At 34.6% G+C, this 19,946-nt stretch overlaps 1 long non-coding RNA gene across 1 annotated transcript; it reads right to left on the reverse strand.

Moving 5' to 3' along the window:
• Positions 1 to 15,244: 15,244 nt before the first annotated feature.
• Positions 15,245 to 19,043, reverse strand: LOC125224693. Its single transcript, XR_007176900.1, has 5 exons — positions 18,253 to 19,043; positions 18,001 to 18,145; positions 17,513 to 17,783; positions 16,604 to 16,802; positions 15,245 to 15,919 (listed from the first exon to the last, which is right to left on the reverse strand). It is a non-coding gene; the product is annotated as an uncharacterized LOC125224693 (long non-coding RNA).
• Positions 19,044 to 19,946: the final 903 nt, after the last annotated feature.

A 19,946-nucleotide genomic window follows, 5' to 3' on the forward strand; every position in this document is an offset into this window, starting at 1 on the left:
ATTAAAATATGATTCGTTTTATTATTATTCTCCATTTATTTTCAAATATGTGACATTTTTCTAATAAAAAAAATTTAGATACACATAAATTCAAGCTTATACTCCCTAAACGGGGTAGGCAGAACACATGAAACTACTCAAGATTCAGTGCCACGGCAATAATTAATGACATAAGGTGACGGACCCAATCATGGACAGTTTAAGAAAAAAATTCGCCTGTTTTTGATATTTCACTGATAAATGTAAAAATTCTACGGCTAAGCGTGTTAAATCTTGAATGTCCTATCCTTCTTTTACATTTCAAGCGTATTGCAGAATAGATACTCGTATTGGTTTCTTGATAGTTAACAAATTAAAACTAGGTGTTTTTTCTCCAATTATGGACGGCAGTTCTCCAGTAATGGATCCCCCATTATGGACAGTGAAATAAGTTTAAAATTTTACTTTTAAAGCCAACTGATACGCAATGAGTCAATTTTATACACCACAAATACAATTAGTTTGGGTTATTTTAACATAGGATTGTTTCTTGTAAATTTTGGTTTTGTAAATTGTTCCTTGTCCATTATAGGAGGTACGCAGTTTTTCGGGTCCAGTAATGGACACTCGCAAAATAACGTCATTTCTTTATATCTTTGGAGCAACAAACTAGTATGTTTTATACCTTATCTCATGCTTAATGCAGTAAGTAAAACGCATTCAAGATTACACCGTGCGTTATTTTTTTATTATTTTATACATGAACTCAACTCTCTTAGCAACATTACTAAGAATTCGTCTTGATATATTTTTCAGTAAACTGGTGAATTTTATCTTGTCGCCAAATCCTTCAGAAATAACCAAATTAATTGAAACTTCAAAATGAAACAGCTCTACAACTCTAGTTTATGGTTCATAGCCGTCAGTTTTTAGAAACTTATTTTAGATACTCATTTTTAAGGATTTGTGTTTTTTTGTCCATAATGGCATCACCGTCCATTATGGGGTATTTTACCTTATTATAATGTAAGTTATCGATGAACTAAATATCGGAAGGAAGTGTCACTTCGTTCGTACCAGAAAAATATCTAATTATAGTTATTATAAACGCTATATTTACAGTAGGAATTTAGGCACTGGTCCCACCGCGAGCTAGTAAGCTATGAGCTATCGGCTATAAAAACGAACAAAAGATAAGCACCCCCGTGCAAATAAAATAGACACGGCGATTTTAATAGCTCACCGCAGGGCGAGTAACTATAAATAAACATCGCCGTGTCTCTTTTATTTGCACGGGAGTGATTATCTTTTGTTCGTTTTTATAGCCGATAGCTCATAGCTTACTAGCTCGCGGTGGGACCAGTGCCTTATGTCCGTGGCATTTGACATTTACACGGCAAAGGACTTATAGGTAAATACGACTACCTAATTAACTATGTACTAGAAATTTTAGTAACTAAGTCAATAACTTAAGACGCTACAGGAGCGAAAATGCTAAAATGGAAAGGAGGAGTTACATATACTATATACTAGTCCATTCAGAACAACTTAGTTAAAAGATATTGCGAAAAATATCTTTAAAATCGAGGTTCCGCTCTCGACTTTTCCTCCTTCAAAACTTAATCAATCGCAACGACATTTGAGAATCTGAATAACAATTAAATTATCTGTGTCGGACCGTTTAGTTTTTTTGGCTAATTGTTACCAATTTTGAATAACACACCTTTTTTTGCGCCATAATCAACAAGGCCGTTTTTGGAAATTTTTGATGGGCTCTAGCGTCTTTAAAAATAAAAATATCAAGAAAATCAAAACTGTCCGACACGTACAGATTAAAAATAATAATAATCTGTGTTGAAAAGATCAATGCTCTATCTTCAAAAACCAGGGAGGAAATAGTCGAGAGCGTTTGTATGGAGAATTCATTTCATTTCATTTATTTATTTTGCGACCAACATAGGATCATAATTATATTATTAAAATTAAAATTAGAATACATTAAATTAATTAAATTAAAATACACTAAGAGCTAAATTATAATTATCATACTTAATAATTAACTTAATTAATCCCTCCTGTATCGTCTTAACAAAACGCGGTAAGCATGCATGCCTTGGTTCGTATTGTCATTGCTTTCAAGACATTAGATTTGGAAAATTCACGCGTCATAATCCTATTACACTCTCAAATAAATAAAATGTTAACTTCATGACTGAAGTCCACCTGAAGCCGGTCTCGCGTAAAAAACGAATCTAAGTTACATTTATACATTTATGAAATCGTCGAGAATCTATTTTTGAAGTCATGACCTATTACGATAAAACGATTTAATGTTAATTCGAGCAATTACACTCGTCCTGCCTCGATCTATTGCTATCGGTTCATTCAAGGATTAATATCGTGAACGGCAGCTTTAATTGCCGTATTTTTAATGTTTGCTGATGCAAGAATATAATATATGTATTATGTAAATAAAAACTTTTTGAATGGCTCCAATAGGTACTTGTATTCGGATGTAGCATAAAGAGTTTTAAACAATAGTGCCTTTAAATCAACATAACAATTTCATTCATCATTCATAATTGGGAGTTGAGAAGACGAATGTGAGCCCAGTATTTTGTCGACCGGAAAAGAATCTAAGATTACTGATGTGCCGACGGAAAGTTTCCAAAATTCTGGTATGTTCACATAGGATAACTTCGGAAACTTTCCATTCTTTGAATGGACAATTGTATGGATGGAAACTTTTCATTTCATAAAATAAATTCCCTTTTTTAAAGAAATTTAAGATTTTTTTGGAAAGTTGCACATCATAACTTAAGATAGGATTTGATTTTTAAACTCAAACTGTGAATGTGTGATGAAAAGCATGCAACAATGCAGAAAAGAATAGAAGATATCGACGAAGAGAAGATTTTGAAAATGTCTTGTTATCTTATCTATATAACTGAATGCTAAGGAGCTATAAACGATGACTAGTGAACAAGAGGCACCACCACCATTAAATCTGTACCTATTAACTATAAAGGTCAAGTCACGGAACTCATCAAAACAGAACACCACTTAATTGAGACTGCATTGTAGTTCTTGTCTCAGCTTTTTTTTTTTATTATATATATTTTGCTATCTTCATCGGCATGAATAGACTGAAAGTCTTTTTTTTTTTCAGACTAACTTATATTTGTTTTGGGACCACTTATTTTTATAACCACGTTTAGTGTGAGTCTGAAAGACAGTTTTTGCGCATGACGTCTATTCAGTATTCAGTATGTATGAATCATATCAATTTCAAACTGATTGACTTCATAAATCCATTCCATCATTTCCATCCAACATTTATTCTAAGGTTAGCTGGAAGAGATCCCTTAAAGGGATAAGCTCGCCTTTGTACATAACCGTTATAATTATTCTCTGTACATGTAATTTGTTCTGTACAATAAATTGTTTACTACTACTACTACTAAAAATCCTGTGAAATTACTGTAGATTACTTATAATGCATTTGATTTGCCACTTTAGCAGATATGATAGATGACGTTGTCCACGTGCTTAAAATAAATAACAGTCTCTTTTTTCACGCTATGAATAAAGGCAAAAGGCAGATATTGTCATCCCACCCGGCAACCTTCAAATCAAGGGTGAACATTGAACTGGCATCTTCTGGGCGAGCTCACTCCATCGTAGGCCATGTCTTTGCTTTTGGCTAGTCTGTGGCCAAGAGTAAGCCCATTTTATAATTTAAAAAAAATCATCATTAATTCATTATGTCACTGAGACAAGTGACCACCATTACATTGTGTTGGTCAAGATGTAATCGCTTTTATCATTTATCACAGTAGGTTGTTTCACTTTCAAACTACTTAGTAAGGAAAGGCTAAAAAAAGCGAGAGTGATACAACTGATACACGATTGATGACAATCATTTTTTGTTAGCTTGCCTTAGTATCATTGGTGAACAAAGTCCTTTCATCTTTTCCTCCCTGTCTTTTATATTTCCCGTCAATTTAGATAAAATGACAATCATAATTATTTAATAAAAAATAAGGTAGGTAATAGCCAAGTTAGGTTAGACACAACACTATTATCTCAAAGGGTAGCAGCAGCTTCCTTCAAGTTGTTCTCATAAACAAGCTCCTCGTCATCTTATTATGTAACATTGTCTGTATTGATCAGCACATTTCCGGTAGATATAGTTATGATCACGATCATGAATGAATATTTGAATAATAACACGCAATCATTACTGTTAGGCACCCGACGTTTAAAGGTTAAATTAAATCAGCGCTGTTGCGACTTGACAACAGGATAACATTAAATTTTATTTATAATTCAAATGTCAGATGTCTGTATATTGTATAAATGACTTAGAATAAATTTAAAAGTGGAAAATGTCTGCCTTGGGTGAGACTTGAACTCACGGCCTCTGGATCGATACTCCAGCGCTCTGCCAACTGAGCCACCAAGACTTCAACCAAGCCAGCAAAATTTTCCACTACTAAGGTCAAGGTAAGGTGGCTCAGTTGGCAGAGCGCTGGAGTATCGATCCAGAGGCCGTGAGTTCAAGTCTCACCCAAGGCAGACATTTTCCACTTTTAAATTTATTCTAAGCCTAACGGCATCGATTGCAGACGTTTCTGCTAATCAGAAGTTAAAATAAATGACTTAATTGATCTGATAAAATCTGCTTGTTTTATCGCGTTATTAGTACCTATTATGGGGTTATGAGTAGGTTGGTTATGGTATAGTTTACCGTTCACAATCATCCTTTATATAAGGTACCAAAGACAATAATTAGATTTGAACATTGTATAAAATAACTACAATTTAAAATATTTTAATCGATATAACGCTCGACAATCGACATACGTTTGAGTCTCACGGGAGTTTTAAAGGTAGTTAAAATAACTACAATAGGCTACTTGCCTCTTACTGTCAAAACGAATTACAACGTCTTGATAATATGGAATTTAATATGGAATCGAATTGAATGACGTCACGGTCAACAAAGTTTATTTATTTCTACTTAACCTATTAAATAAAAATTGGGTTTAAAAAAAATAAAACCGCCTTCAAAAATAAGCGCCTTACAAAACACGGAGAAACTAAAAAGCAAAAAATAATAAACCTTTGAATTCAGATTTCTTATCGGATTGCAATAATCTAAACATCCAAATTATAAACAAATCAATTACTTTTGTAGTCGGTACCAGACCAGTGTTCATCGCCTTGCTATTCCTGTTTGCACCACCCAACCATACGCAGGCTGGTACCGACTCCAAAAATAATTGATTTGTTTATAATTTGGATGTTTAGATTATTGCAATCCGATAAGAAATCTGAATTCAAAGGTTTATTATTTTTTGCTTTTTAGTTTCTCCGTGTTTTGTAACGCGCCTTTTTTTGAAGGCGGTTTTATTTTTTGTTAAAAAGTTTATTTATTTGTTGATTTTTAGTGGTTCCTATTGATATTTTATGTATCAGTCCGAATATATGTACAGTAGTGAAAGAATTATCCTTTAACTCCTAACCATTGAGGAGTTGACCTTCCATCATCAGCTCAGCCACATAAAGTTATCACCATCAGGCGTAAATACTGGTGTACCTTTGAAAAATACACTAAAAACATTACATGTGCCTATAACATTTGAGGAGTTCCCTCGATTTCTCCAAGATCCCATCATCAGACCCCGACTTGGTGCCAATGGGACCATCTCGGGGTTATACCTGATCGAATGAAAAAAAATTTTGAAAATCGGTCCATGATTCTCGGAGATATCGAATAACATACATACAAAAAAAAAAAAAAAAAAAAAAAAAACATTCAGTCGAATTGAGAACCTCCTCCTTTTTTGAAGTCGGTTAAAAATAACTTCTATCCATGTTTTTCTTATATTTATCTGATGCTTTATTTCGTGCATGGTATAAAATATCTTATTTTAAGTACAGTCAAGTTCCCTATTGTAAAACATATGGTATTGTCCCTATTTAATTTAGAGTTCATAGTAGACATACTTATCAAAATGATGGAGATATGAAGCTTATAATATTTTTTTTATAAAGTAATATGTTCACTACATTTTGCAATTTGAAACGAACGCGAACGGTTCAATAAATCATGTAAATGTTAATTTGTAATGGTTTTGTCGGCTGTATAAGTAGTTAATTATCAGCAAAGATTTAATAACTCGCTAGCACGGTTCGGCAGGCAAAAAACTGGCGCTTAACAAAAACACGCAATTGGCCTAGCCAAAGTTAACGCTTAGAGTTAAGATATGGCCTTCAGGGGGGGTCAATTATCCATACAAACGCTCTCGACTATTTCCTCCTTGGTTTTTTAAGATAGAGCACTGATTTTTAGGGTTCCGTAGTCAACTAGGAACCCTTATAGTTTCGCCATGTCTGTCTGTCCGTCCGTCCGTCCGTCCGTCCGTCCGTCCGCGGATAATCTCAGTAACCGTTAGCACTAGAAAGCTGAAATTTGGTACCAATATGTATATCAATCACGCTAACAAAGTGCAAAAATTAAAAATGGAAAAAAATGTTTTATTAGGGTACCCCCCATACAAGTAAAGTGGGGGCTGATATTTTTTTTCATTCCAACCCCAACGTGTGATATATTGTTGTTGGATAGGTATTGAAAAATGAATAAGGGTTTACTAAGATCGTTTTTTGATAATATTAATATTTTCGGATATAATCGCTCCTAAAGGAAAAAAAAGTGCGTCCCCCCCCTCTAACTTTTGAACCATATGTTTAAAAAATATGAAAAAAATCACAAAAGTAGAACTTTATTAAGACTTTCTAGGAAAATTGTTTTGAACTTGATAGGTTCAGTAGTTTTTGAGAAAAATATGAAAAACTACGGAACCCTACACTGAGCGTGGCCCGACACGCTCTTGGCCGGTTTTTTTTTATATTCTTATAAAGACGCTAGAGCCCATCAAAAACTTCCAAAAACGGCCTTATTGATTATGGCGCAAAAAAGGTGTGGTATTCAAAATTGGTTACAGTTAGCCAAAAAAACTAAACGGTCCGACACAGATAATTTAATTTTTATTCAGATCCTCAGATTTCGTTACGATTGATTAAGTTTTTAAGGAGGAAACAGTCGAGAGCGGAACCTCGATTTTTAAAGATTTTTTCGCAATATCTTTTAACTGAACTGGACAATTTTTTTTTCGATAAATCTAGTTAATAACACTAGTATATTTAACTAAAATTCCCAAATTGAAAGGAGCTTTCTATTATAGCATTTTTGCTCCTGTATCGTCTTATCGCTTTGTAGCGAATGAAAGGCACCTGACTTCTGTCGCACCAATACGGAAGAACGACAGAGAGAACAACTACGCGCTACGAAGAATGAAAGATTTGCAATGACCGCGTATTGTTATCACTACGCGAGGCGCTTTTTTTGTGAGGCCTTATCGATCGATCTATTAGTAATTTCAATATTAGTACTATACGCTAAAGAACTGTTTAGTCAAGCTAAGTCAAAACATTGACAAACGTATCGTATTTATTTTTTCGGTAATATTTTGTAAACTTCTAATGAGACTCCCAACTGACAACATTACAGAAAATAAATAGTACCTACTTTTTACGTTTGAATGACTAGTAAAACAGCGAATTAATTACAAAATCAGTATTTAATATTTTTATTACTATGGACGTATTTAGGTCGCATTGGAAAACTGTAGGTAATTATGTGGAAAACCGATATAGAATTACAGGCTGACTCACCAGACGAATGCCTACGCGTTTGAGCGTAGACTACCTCTACTAGACTCAGCAGTAATAGATTATGCCATGCATCGAATTTTAAATTTAATGTAGGTACTATTAGTACGGTTTAGGAAATCCATTGACTTCATTGTTGATGAATACACTTATCATAAATAAATTTATAGTTTAAAAAACTCTAGAAAAACACGCTTTTATAAATGCACGTAAAAGCCAAAAATAAATTATGGATCGTTCAAGTTGTCTCTATTGCTGGGATGAAGAGTAAACTATGAGCTTTAAATTATAATATTTGATTGTAAAAGCGTGGGGCGCTGCAGTCGTGCTGCAAGTCCAGTTAGCGCGCCAATCTGTGTAAACTGCTTCTCGTAATATAGCTTAACTTGATTTCTCAGCAAGTTATACAAAAAGTTTTTCCTGTTACAGCGCCCCACGCTTTTACAATCAAATATTATAATTTAAAGCACATAGTTTACTCTTCATCCCAGCAATAGAGACAACTTGAACGATCCATAATTTATTTTTGGCGCTTACGTGCATTTATAAAAGCGTGTTTTTCTAGAGTTTTTTAAACTATAAATTTATTTTATACTTTTTAGTCGTTAATAATGAAATATATTTAAAATTTAAACAAAAATATTATTTCAAGTAGGCGAATTTCGCAAGCCATTTGTGGCTTAACACGTATTGCTATTGCTTAATAAGAATTAATACCACCTGATGTATAGGTACCAAGTTTATCGCAATAAAGTCATTCATTTAAATTTTTTTTCATAGTGCTGCGCTAATTTGAAGATTAATGCAATACAGAACTTAAGGATTTCATCTTACAGAGTAGGAAAGAGACAGTTGAATTTTCTCAGTCGCTCTCTAGTATATTTGCGTGGGGTTGAACCTGGTTATGGAACGTGGACGCGACAGTTCGCTAAGCAACTAAAAGACTGATAGTGGCTTGGCGTGGCGTGAAATTTTTCGTTGATAAAGCCCTTACTTTTGCCCCCCTTACTTTTGCTCTTAAGGGTCACAAGAAAGCCCTAACCCAACTTATTTTAAATATTACATTGATCTTTCTTTTATGCGGGGGGCTTCGCCCCCCGAGCCCCCCTTTCTTTGCTCTTAAGGGTCACAAGAAATCCCTAACCCAACTTATTTTAAATATTACGTTGATCTTTCTTTTATGCGGGGGGCTTCGCCCCCCGAGCCCCCCTTACTTTTGCACTTAAGGGTCACAAGAAAACCCTAACCTAATTTATTTTAAATATTACGTTGATCTTCTTTTATGCGGGGGGCTTTGCCCCCCGAGCCCCCCTTACTTTTGCTCTTAAGGGTCACAAGAAAACCCTAAACCAACTTATTTTGAATACTACGTTGATATTTTTTTTTTTTGCGGGGGGCTTCGCCCCCCGAACCCCCCTTAGTTTTGTTCTTAAGGGTCACAAGAAAACCCTAACCCAACTTATTTTACATACTACGATGATCCTTTTTTTTGCGGGGGGCTTCGCCCCCCGAGCCCCCCTTTCTTTGCCCTTAAGGGTCACAAGAAAACCCTAACCCAACTTATTTTAAATATTACGTTGATCTTTATTTTATGCGGGGGGCTTCGCCCCCCGAGCCCCCTTACTTTTGCACTTAAGGGTCACAAGAAAACCCTAACCTAATTTATTTTAAATATTACGTTGATCTTTTTTTTTATGCGGGGGGCTTCGCCCCCCGAGTCCCCCTTACTTTTGCTCTTAAGCCCCCCTTTCTTTGCTCTTAAAGGTCACAAGAAAACCCTAACCCAACTTATTTTAAATATTACGTTGATCTTTCTTTTATGCGGGGGGCTTCGCCCCCCGAGCCCCCCTTACTTTTGCACTTAAGGGTCGCAAGAAAACCCTAACCTAACTTAGGCCTCGCTTCGCTTCGGTCAATAATAGGTTTGTTATAACGTTGAAAACGTAACGTTCAAAGTTCATTACGCGGCCTTTCTCACAAGCGCAAACACAACTATGATACGATATGCCATCATGGAATGCCAGTGCCAATCTTCGGGCTTCATTATCAGACCTTGAAACCTAGTCGTGGTCAAAGTTCATTATAAGACTTTTCTAAGAAACCAGAAAACAGCTATGATACGAAGTTCCATCATGTAGTTCCAGTTCATATCTTCCGGCTCCATCATCAGACCTTGAAACCTAATCGTAGTCAAAGTTCATTACAATACTTTTCTAAGAAACCCAAAAACAGCTATGATACGATGTTCCATCATGTAGTTCCAGGTCATATCTTCCAGCTTCATCATCAGACCTTGAAACCTAATCGTACCTAGTCAAAGTTTATTTCAAGACTTTTCTAAGAAACCCAAAAACAGCTATGATACGATGTTCCATCATGTAGTTCCAGGTCATATCTTCCAGCTTCATCATCAGACCTTGAAACCTAATCGTAGTCAAAGTTCATTACAAGACTTTTCTAAGAAACCCAAAAACTGCTATGATACGATGTTCCATCATGTAGTTCCAGTTCATATCTTCCGGCTCCATCATCAGACCTTGAAACCTAATCGTAGTCAAAGTTTATTACAAGACTTTTCTAAGAAACCCAAAAACAGCTATGATACGATGTTCCATCATGTAGTTCCAGTTCATATCTTCCGGCTCCATCATCAGACCTTGAAACATAATCGTAGTCAAAGTTCATTACAAGACTTTTCTAAGAAACCCAAAAACAGCTATGATACGATGTTCCATCATGTAGTTCCAGTTCATATCTTCCGGCTCCATCATCAGATCAGTTCAACAGTATCATATTATTGTATTGTCATCAGAACTACATACAGCTGCCAATTTTCATTACGCTACGATCCTTGGAAGATGGTTAAATTAGCCTCCGCAGATTCCATTACATAGTTAGTTACATACACGACGACCTAATAAAAGCGTGTTAAAATAAATCTAAATACTGAAAAAGCTAATAGCTAAGCATTCAATTTCTTCGACCGTACAAACCTACGCTAAAAACGCACTCGGTGTAATTCTTCGATCCTAACACTGCATCACGGAGTTATTTATTCATTACTTAGGAAGGTTTGCTTCAGAATCTTGTATACAGAAGATGCAAATGTACAGGCAAGTGCAAGCACCATCCAACATGTAATCTGTACGTTCAAATTATAGTAGAAATGTGATGCGCATCCAATAAGAAGCATGCAGCAAAAACCTATCTCAGATTACATACATATATCCTTTTCTAATGTATTTAGAGAGAAAGGGATGAAAGATGAGATAATTGATGGTGATTGTGGTTGCTGGCAGGTGCGTCCTTTTACGGTGTTTCAACTAAATTGACTTTGAGCTTTGAGCAATGAGCGGTCGTTACACTTGATATGAGAAGCCGTAAGTTTCTGGATAAGTAAACTGAATAAGTTTACTTACAGGCTTTTTGTAAAACTTTTGACACAGAATTTCTGTCTGTCCTTTTTCAAGTTATATAGGTAGGTATCATTAGGAAATTTAGGAACATCGCCATCTCTGAAAAAGTAGGAAATACTATAAGATAGAGCAATGGCAGGAATTTTCAATCTGCAGTTCTGCATTAAGCAGTCAAACCCCAAAGGACACCAGTGTCCAACTGTCCACCAATGGGAGGCCTATATTGTGTAACGGACCACACAGTCCTCGGTTCAAATCATAAGATATAACTATAATAATTATGCTTAGAAACAAATGCATACAGAGATAAAAACTTAAAAATTGCAAATAAATAAAACGAAAACAACTTACATACGAAATGGAATTCCAACAAATTAAAAATAGAAATTCTCGGAATTAAAACCGGCACAATAGGCGTTTTAGGCACAATAGGCAAAATCGGCACAATAGGCGTTTTAGGCACAATAGGCAAAACCGGCACAATAGGCGTTTTAGGCACAACTGGCACAATCAGGCACTATTTGCCATAAAACAACACAGCGCATGCGTTAAAATCGGGACAATAAAACTCAGAGCGCAGCGTCAGAGGGATCATTCGGCGAGGGAACGTTGAGGTGTTCACATCTGAGGGATAGGTAGGCAAGTATCGTTACTAGGAATCGTTGAAGGAACACATCAGGAGTTTAAGTAGGAAGCGGACTTGAGATACAAGATTGAGAGGTTGGAGACTGGCGAGAAGGTATCTTGGTAAAGTAGACTAGAAGACTACAAGTAAGTGTCCAAATTGTTTATTTTGAATGTGTTTATAGTTGTAATTTTAGATTAGTGCTATTTTTTGAAGGTGATAATTTTAAATAGTGGTACTTATTCATTTCATATGAACAAGATATTCATGAATGTTATATTTATGTGGTAATTATTTAAAGTCGTTCAAATTTCAATTTATTTATTACATACAATTAACACTAACGGTTAATTTGGAATATTATTAATTAAAATTCGGATCTGAGTATCTCTAATATGACTACTATATATAACAAATAGATACATAAAATATTACACATATTTACTTTATGTACATACACATTCTATTAGCTAGAATCTCTTTGGGTGATTAGAAGGATTTTCATACTATTGTCTCATCCTTAAGTAAGATAATTTTGCTATATCAATGAAAGTAGGATTAATAACTTTATTTATTGTTCATAACATGTAAACTTTATTAGAGTTAAAGGATAACTTGTGGGAATTAATACTAATACTAAATACTAGGGAGGCATAGGACATCTATGGATGTTAGGATCCTGTCGCTATCAAGGAGAATCATTGATATAAAAATAAGATTGTTCACAAAAGTTGAATCATTGACACTGGCCTCGAGATTGGCAGACTTTGGAATCATCATTCCATTTTCATAATATGGTTAACGATATCGTTGTCTGGGAGATCAAACAATTCTAGCATTGACTAGTGAAACACGATGTCAAGCAATGGACCACTATACTCGGAACGTGGGAAATTGCACGCATATAGAATTTATATTTTGTGATCTTGGACAACCTTCGATGGCTATGGCCGAACCAAAATATATATATGGGATGGCGTGTGAGTCTGGGGTTTTGTCGTTCGAAAGGCTAGATCAATGAAGTATTTGTCTTAGTATCAAAAGAAGGTCAATGAATAGGCCCAATAAAGGGTATCAAAATAGATATTCTGTTTCCTTGATAGACCAGGGGTAGGCAGAGCAGTTTCTATCCTGACGGTAGAGGACTAGGTTGCAGAAACATCCCAAAACATATAAAATTATACTGGGATTAAAGGGTCCTTGATTAAATATTTGATATCTACTACTATGGTAGTACATTTTTAAGTAGTGCAAAGACACTTTACATCAGTTTACTTTTGTTCTAAGGATCCCATTTGTTCAATGTTTGATAAAACATAAATTGAATCAGCAACCTGGTTTGTCCAAATGCTCGAGCGAGGTCCTTATAATAGGCTATGTTATATTATACACCTATTATTCCTACGTATAAGGGACTCGTGGGTCGGAAACAATTAACCCCATTTTAAATAATGTCTTGTATATATTTTTAATATATTTCCTGTATTTATATTCCTTACACAATTTTACCTATCTCGCACACTCTTATCTCAACGCACTAAATTCTTTCACAAATGTCGTTCTCTCTGCTTATTATACCTCAAGTGAATATATTACTGCCTTAGTTTTATCAACTTAAATTTACCCCTAATAGCAAGTTCCTAAAGGTAAAAAGAATCTGGATTGCTACGCACAACTACGGGGTCCTACCACTTACTAGACGATCACAGTATTTGTTTTAATGGCCAATTTTTAATAGTGTATTGTTTTAATTAGGGCTAACAATTTGGACTTAAGTTAGGTAATTTAGGGTGTATTTAATTAAGGGGTAGCGGGGTGTTATAAAGTGGAGACCGTGACCGCAGGATGTAATAGACCCTAAATATGTCCAATTGTTAGCATATTCAAGTGACATGTTGTCACAAAGTGTTGCTGTGAATGAGATATCCTTTTTGGGAACTTGCTATCCTTCATGCTGAAACTTTATTTTAATTTTGTATCATTCGTCTATTCTTATTAACCACTGCGTAATAGTCTAAGGGGCAATCAAGCTATTGATAGTTTTCTAAGATACGTTTCATTTTGAAGTATGTTTTGTAAGTTTAAGGTCACTAACCTGGATTTTTAAACAAAGTTACAATCCGATATTGAAACAGAAACATTGCACTTTGCACAACACATTTCACTCACTTTAGACATAGCTGTGTAATTTTAAAACCATTGTAGGCTTATCACTTATCTAATTAGATTTTTATTTCACTTTAATTCACTATTCAAAGAACTAATGACAGTTTGCGCTTCTAGCATAAACTAAACTTATAAACGTTACCCGTTACGAACTTAGGACGCGGCTTTATACGATAATTGGAATCGCGTGTGCACATGGTATTGTATGTAAACAATAACATAATTATCGATCAACAACGTGCGTACAGACTGATAAGAGATAACACGTGCAGAAAACTGTCATCGACTAGGGACACCGGGGATAGAAGAAAGTATTTGAGGCTATTGTAAAAATGTCAAACCAGCTGTCAATGAAACAATTCAATTGGAATGGCAAATTTAGAAAAGTTATTCGTTTTCTAGCTAATATTTATTCTGTTGCGATAATGAAGAGATTATAGCAAAAATAAAACCTCAATGGTATCGGTTATATTTATCTACTGGGAAAGTTTTGTACTAAAACAAATTAGTCGTTACTGAAAGCAATTACGCACAGATCGACTGTCTTGTGGTAATTTTGTGTCGAGGGTTCTTTAAAACGATATCATGGAAGATTATAAATACTTAGATACATCAAAATAATTTAATATTAAAACGTTGTACATGTTTTATGTTAAGGGAAACTTTTACTGTTTAGTGAATCAAGATTTTCCGTTCTGTTGGTTATAATATATCTGCCAGTCTCACTAAATTAAGTAGAAATAAGCAAGGAAATACTGCTAGTATTTTAGGTACTTTGCTCTGTGGGCCTCTGTAGGAATTGATTTCTAACTAGATTTGGCATGTAGTATGTATATATGTCATGTACAAGTTGCTAGTATTGGCATGTTCTTTTAAGAAACAGAATAAGCTAAATTAATGACAGTATGCGATACACAGACTTGATTAAGTACATTTTGTCAAAATCTATTCTTCATGTGTCAACAGTGTCGCATATCATGGTAGATGTCACTTTGACAGCAAGACAATATCATGTTCACTCTTATCTCACTATCTTCTCTCCCCTTTTTCCGTGTTATCAACTGATTAGTGATAAGTTGTTATCAGCTACAGAAAAACTAGGAAATAAAATGATGATTGATCTAGAGAAGCGTTAAGCTGTGAAATATCTATTTTAGCTGTGATTATACTGACAAATAGAGGTTGTTTAATCTTAAGTTGTTAATAGGGAAACTCATTGATCTGATTTTGATTTATCTTTAAATGAGATTAACAATAGAATAAGTAATGGTATTCATAATCATAGGGAAACTAGTAGCAATTAGCACGTTCATACTTACTAACAACTAAGGATTAGTTGTCTTCCACTGAAGTGTGAACAAATTATAATTACTTGAAAGAGACAAACATTCAAGTAGCTTATTGACAAGAATGTCAAGAACATACAATCTAGAATTTAAGCATAGTACTTAAGTGTACTCAAGTAAGGAGTTAGGCACACCATTCATTAACCTCAGGCAAGCTTATAGCTAGGAATATTTTTATTGACAGTCAGTCTGAGTCATTATTTAAGATAGTATTCAAAGCTGTGTTAACATGAAATGATTCCCATCAGTGAACAGATTGCAGTAGCTATTGCATTTAATAATTAGGGATATGGTGAATCACACACTAGCAAAATTATGAAGGAAGGTGGTAAATGAAACACCCACAAAATGCTTTATTAGTAATATTGAAAAGGTGCACAAAAAAAAAAAAAACCCAGAGCATATATGTTCATTTCGTTTCCATTAGACGGAAAAGCGCCACTCCATGCAGGAAAAATAGAATAGAGAAGTAACTTTTAGTTAGGATTATTCAGGAAACCATGGGAAAAGATATTATGTTCCTCTTCTCGATGACTTTTGAAAAGTATCTTGATGTGAGACACGTTGAGTGATGATCATATTTGGTGTAGTCAGTGTAGGCGTTAGAAGTGATTGTACATGGAGAAGAATTTTCACTCTTTCATTGAAACCTGGAACAAAAATGAAGGGTAAATACACATTTATATTGCTATTCCACTATTGGATGTGCAATCCTTTTTATACATACAGGTCAACAAGTCATATAATGAATTGCATTATTTGTCAAGACATCTTCATGAAGTCGGCTTTCAATGATATTGTAATATTGTATTGTCATCCCATTTAATGAGTTTATAAAATTTCAGTTCTTTAGGTAGCATGTAGCCTGTAAACATAATATTATCTCTGAAGTAGTCTACAATATAACCCAAGGTTACAATAGGAAAGCATAATTGCCAAGAGCAAGCTTTTTAAAATATTTATCAGTAGATTGTGATTAGACTAATTCTAGTATACTATAAAATAGAGCGAGTAAGTTGATCATAGGTTTCCTATATTTATGACTTTGTCAGATTATCCGTCTGTCTGTGTTTGATTTTTTGAACCAGTTATCAGTGGATGCAGTAAGTTAGCATAGATCAATTTGACTGGTTAGGTAGATAAGCTAGACTTAAGATTTTAGACTTAGTAGTAGTGTTTGTGCCAAATATAGTGCACAGTATAATAGTTTGAATGAACAAATGGAGTCAGTCTGTAATAGACTTGCTATTATTAGAATCAGGAATAAGGGCAAACAATATTATTTACCCTAGAGTAAACCAAAGAATAATAAATAAATAAATAAAACATTTTACCATTGTCTATGTAGAACAGACATACAGGAGCTGAGCCAGGTCAGCCTGGGAGTCATTCTGTTGCAAGTGAATGTGTTTCGAGCACACACACACACGTTGCTCAGTCAAAGGGGCATGCAAATGGAGTTCCAATTTGTACACAGCCGGGGAAGGGGCAGGACGTTGATCCTAGTATAATGGCAGTATTGTTCAGCATGCTCTGGAAAATTTAAGAAAATATTTATTAATTAAGTAGGAAATAAGTCCTAGTTATAAGCATAAGTTATAAGAATAAGATTGGTAGAGATTTTATAACTAAATAGGTATTTGATCATTTTATTAATTAGGGTCTATTTTAATTACGGGATAAATTTCAAATTCTATCATACTAAACTATTATCGAAATAAAGTTTAGCCAAATAGAATAAAAGAGAAATAATTGACTTAACAACAACATAAAAGTTAAATAAATAAATAAAAATTGAAGGGGCATTTTTGTACAGGCCTACTTGATTACAAACTAAGCATGATTCTTATTATTGACATTCGGTAATGCTTACATTCTTCATTTATACAATTTTTGCTTAAAACCAACATTGCTTGGTCAAACTTTAAAATTCATTCAACCTCCTTGCATCATTCCGGTGTTTGCCACGGCTCATGGAAGCATGGAGTCTGCTTGACAGCTAATTCCAGGATTTGGCGTAGGCACTAATTTTCAATAGGTCTTATTGAAATTAGTCTGGTTTCCTCACGATGATTTCCTTCACTCAAAAGCAACTGGCAAATATCAGATGACAGTTCTCAAGGACAATGGGTCGCGGTTCGAACCCGTACCTTATAATTCAAGGCATACAAATAATTTTATTAACACTAGGTGAGATTAGTTAACAGATTACAGAATCATTAGACATTAAAAGTGTAACTTACATATTACGAAGCAGTACAGGTGATGCAAGCCGTGATCGTCGGTGCCTTGTCTACTCATGGAAGCGGTCCGTCGAAAAATGAGCTGCGACTGGCAGGTTTGAGCTGGTGGAGCGAGGTCACGAGGGTTGCTGAAGATAGGAAGGCGTGGCGTGAGTTTGTGAAGGCCCTTTGTACCTCCGGGGTGTCTTAGGACTACAACACCCACACATAACTGGTAAGGTAGTATAGTGGCACTGGGGCTTAACTCCAAGGGGCATCTAGCACCCAATACCTGAAACATGTAAATAGGCGGACATAAGAAATAGGAAGTTGTAGGCTTACTAAAATTCTCCATCTCTAAGACCAGAATTAGAATGTTATTGTAGTGCGCTATAGGAATTAGACAATCTCTCTATTGGAAAACATTTTACCATTTTAGCAAGTCAAGGTTTAAACTAAACTATGAACTGCTTTGTGATGGACAGTTAGTTAAATACATTATTACTTACGGCGAAAACTTGGCTAATTCCATTATGGTATCATCAAATCATCATGAAAGAAAACCACGTAGTTCCACTGGCGTCATGGGGTCATTTTATTATTGTAGCTAAAGGTTCGGTTTGTTTCATTATTGTTCATGATGTTTTCCATAATCTAAAACCAAACAAGCATTTATTTATTACATTCGTTATACACATTTTGTGTTGTATTTATCACATTACTAACAACATATATCATTACTTAGTTAATGTATTACTCACTTTTTTATGATTTATAACAAATACAAGCCAGCAGGTCGATAAATTACGTAATTTTCAGTTCCAAATAATGCGTGTACGTCTGAACGGCATCCATTTTTCTTTTATTTCTGTCTGACTGACAGTAATGACGTGGCAATGACGTCAGCATAGCAAATGTTGCCATAGAAAAATCAAAAGGGCTCTATAGATCATAAGACATTTGACGGACCGGATGCGACTAAAATTTATCCAGTATGAATGGGGCTCTGCAGACTATGTGGAACGAATTGTAGAATAATAAAATAGAGACAGTGATTTGACGTTTACATTCAATCTTAATGCTTTTTTTTATATAAATATGAAATAAATAAATAAATATTGGGGACATCTTACACAGTTCAACTTAGCCCCAAACCTATCAAATTTTGTGCTATGGGTGCTAAGCGACGATATGCCTATTTGAATGGATAAAAACATGCTTGTATACAAGGGAAACATCCATGATAATAAATATATTCTGTGGAGTTTCATTGAGGAGAAAAATATTATTATAGTAAAACTTTGTTTAGACTGCTAGTATACTATGACAAATTAAAAGGTCAGTTGAAGAACACCAAATTTCAAACTTTCTATGTTTTGCTAAATAACGGATCGTAGAACCATATTAGTTATAAAATGAGATAAATAGGTAATGCGTAGTAGTACAGGATTTACTAGCTTTTGCCCGCGGTTTCGCTCGCATACTGTTCGAAACGTAATTCTTGTTCAATCGTTTACAAAACAAAGTAAGATTTCAGTTGGATCTGTAGATTTCGTTGTACGGTATACTACCATCGTTGTGTAACAATGAAGCAATCGTTGCAATCATTTATTTAGAAAAATAGTACATACAATATTATGTGTAACCAAGAATCATATTTCGTCATGTTTGGAAACTTTCACTCATGTGACTTTCCATCTTTTTATGTACTACGTCAGTGGCAAACAAGCATAAGGCCCGTCTGATGTAAAGTGGTTACCGTAACCTATGGACGCCTGCAACTCAAACAGTGTCACATGCGCGTTCGATAGGTTTATTAAGCTAATGATAGTTCAGTATGTAGGTATGTGTGTATGTTTGTAACGATAATACTAGAAGATAGTTATGTCATAGAGTTAGAAGATGTTATCAGAGCAGCTAGGCGTAACAAGTTAGGTACTTGTATTATTTTTCCTACTTACAAAAGGAGAATTCTTAGCAGTATCATCTTCCATAATTTAACTTTGCGTCTTGAACTATAGGTTAAAAAAATGTAAGTAATTAATACTTAACGGTAATTGGCATCACATACAATATTTTGCAGTTTTGCGTGCCGTTTGTATAGGGTTAATGCGAAAGTTAAATGTAAGACGTGATTGCATAAGGTGATTCATAAAGTAAAAAATAACATAGTCCCTGTACTTACGATATAAGTACCTATGTTTATTATTTTTAATTTCTGATCAATTTGAAAAATTGAAATAGCAACAAGAAAAAGGGAGAGCTTTTTAATTATGATATTATATATTATTTTTACTGTCATTATCTAAGTGGACTTGCAGGTATGTCAGAAACAGTAAAATTGAGCGTATGAGGAAGGATGAAATCTGAACGAGTAGTATAAATGAGATTCGCATAATAGAAAGAAGAGAGGAATTAGCTAGATGAATGGATGAAGTGTTATCTGAAGATATGA

Source organism: Leguminivora glycinivorella, chromosome 3, assembly GCF_023078275.1.
Source record: "Leguminivora glycinivorella isolate SPB_JAAS2020 chromosome 3, LegGlyc_1.1, whole genome shotgun sequence".
Lineage (NCBI taxonomy): Eukaryota > Metazoa > Arthropoda > Insecta > Lepidoptera > Tortricidae > Leguminivora > Leguminivora glycinivorella.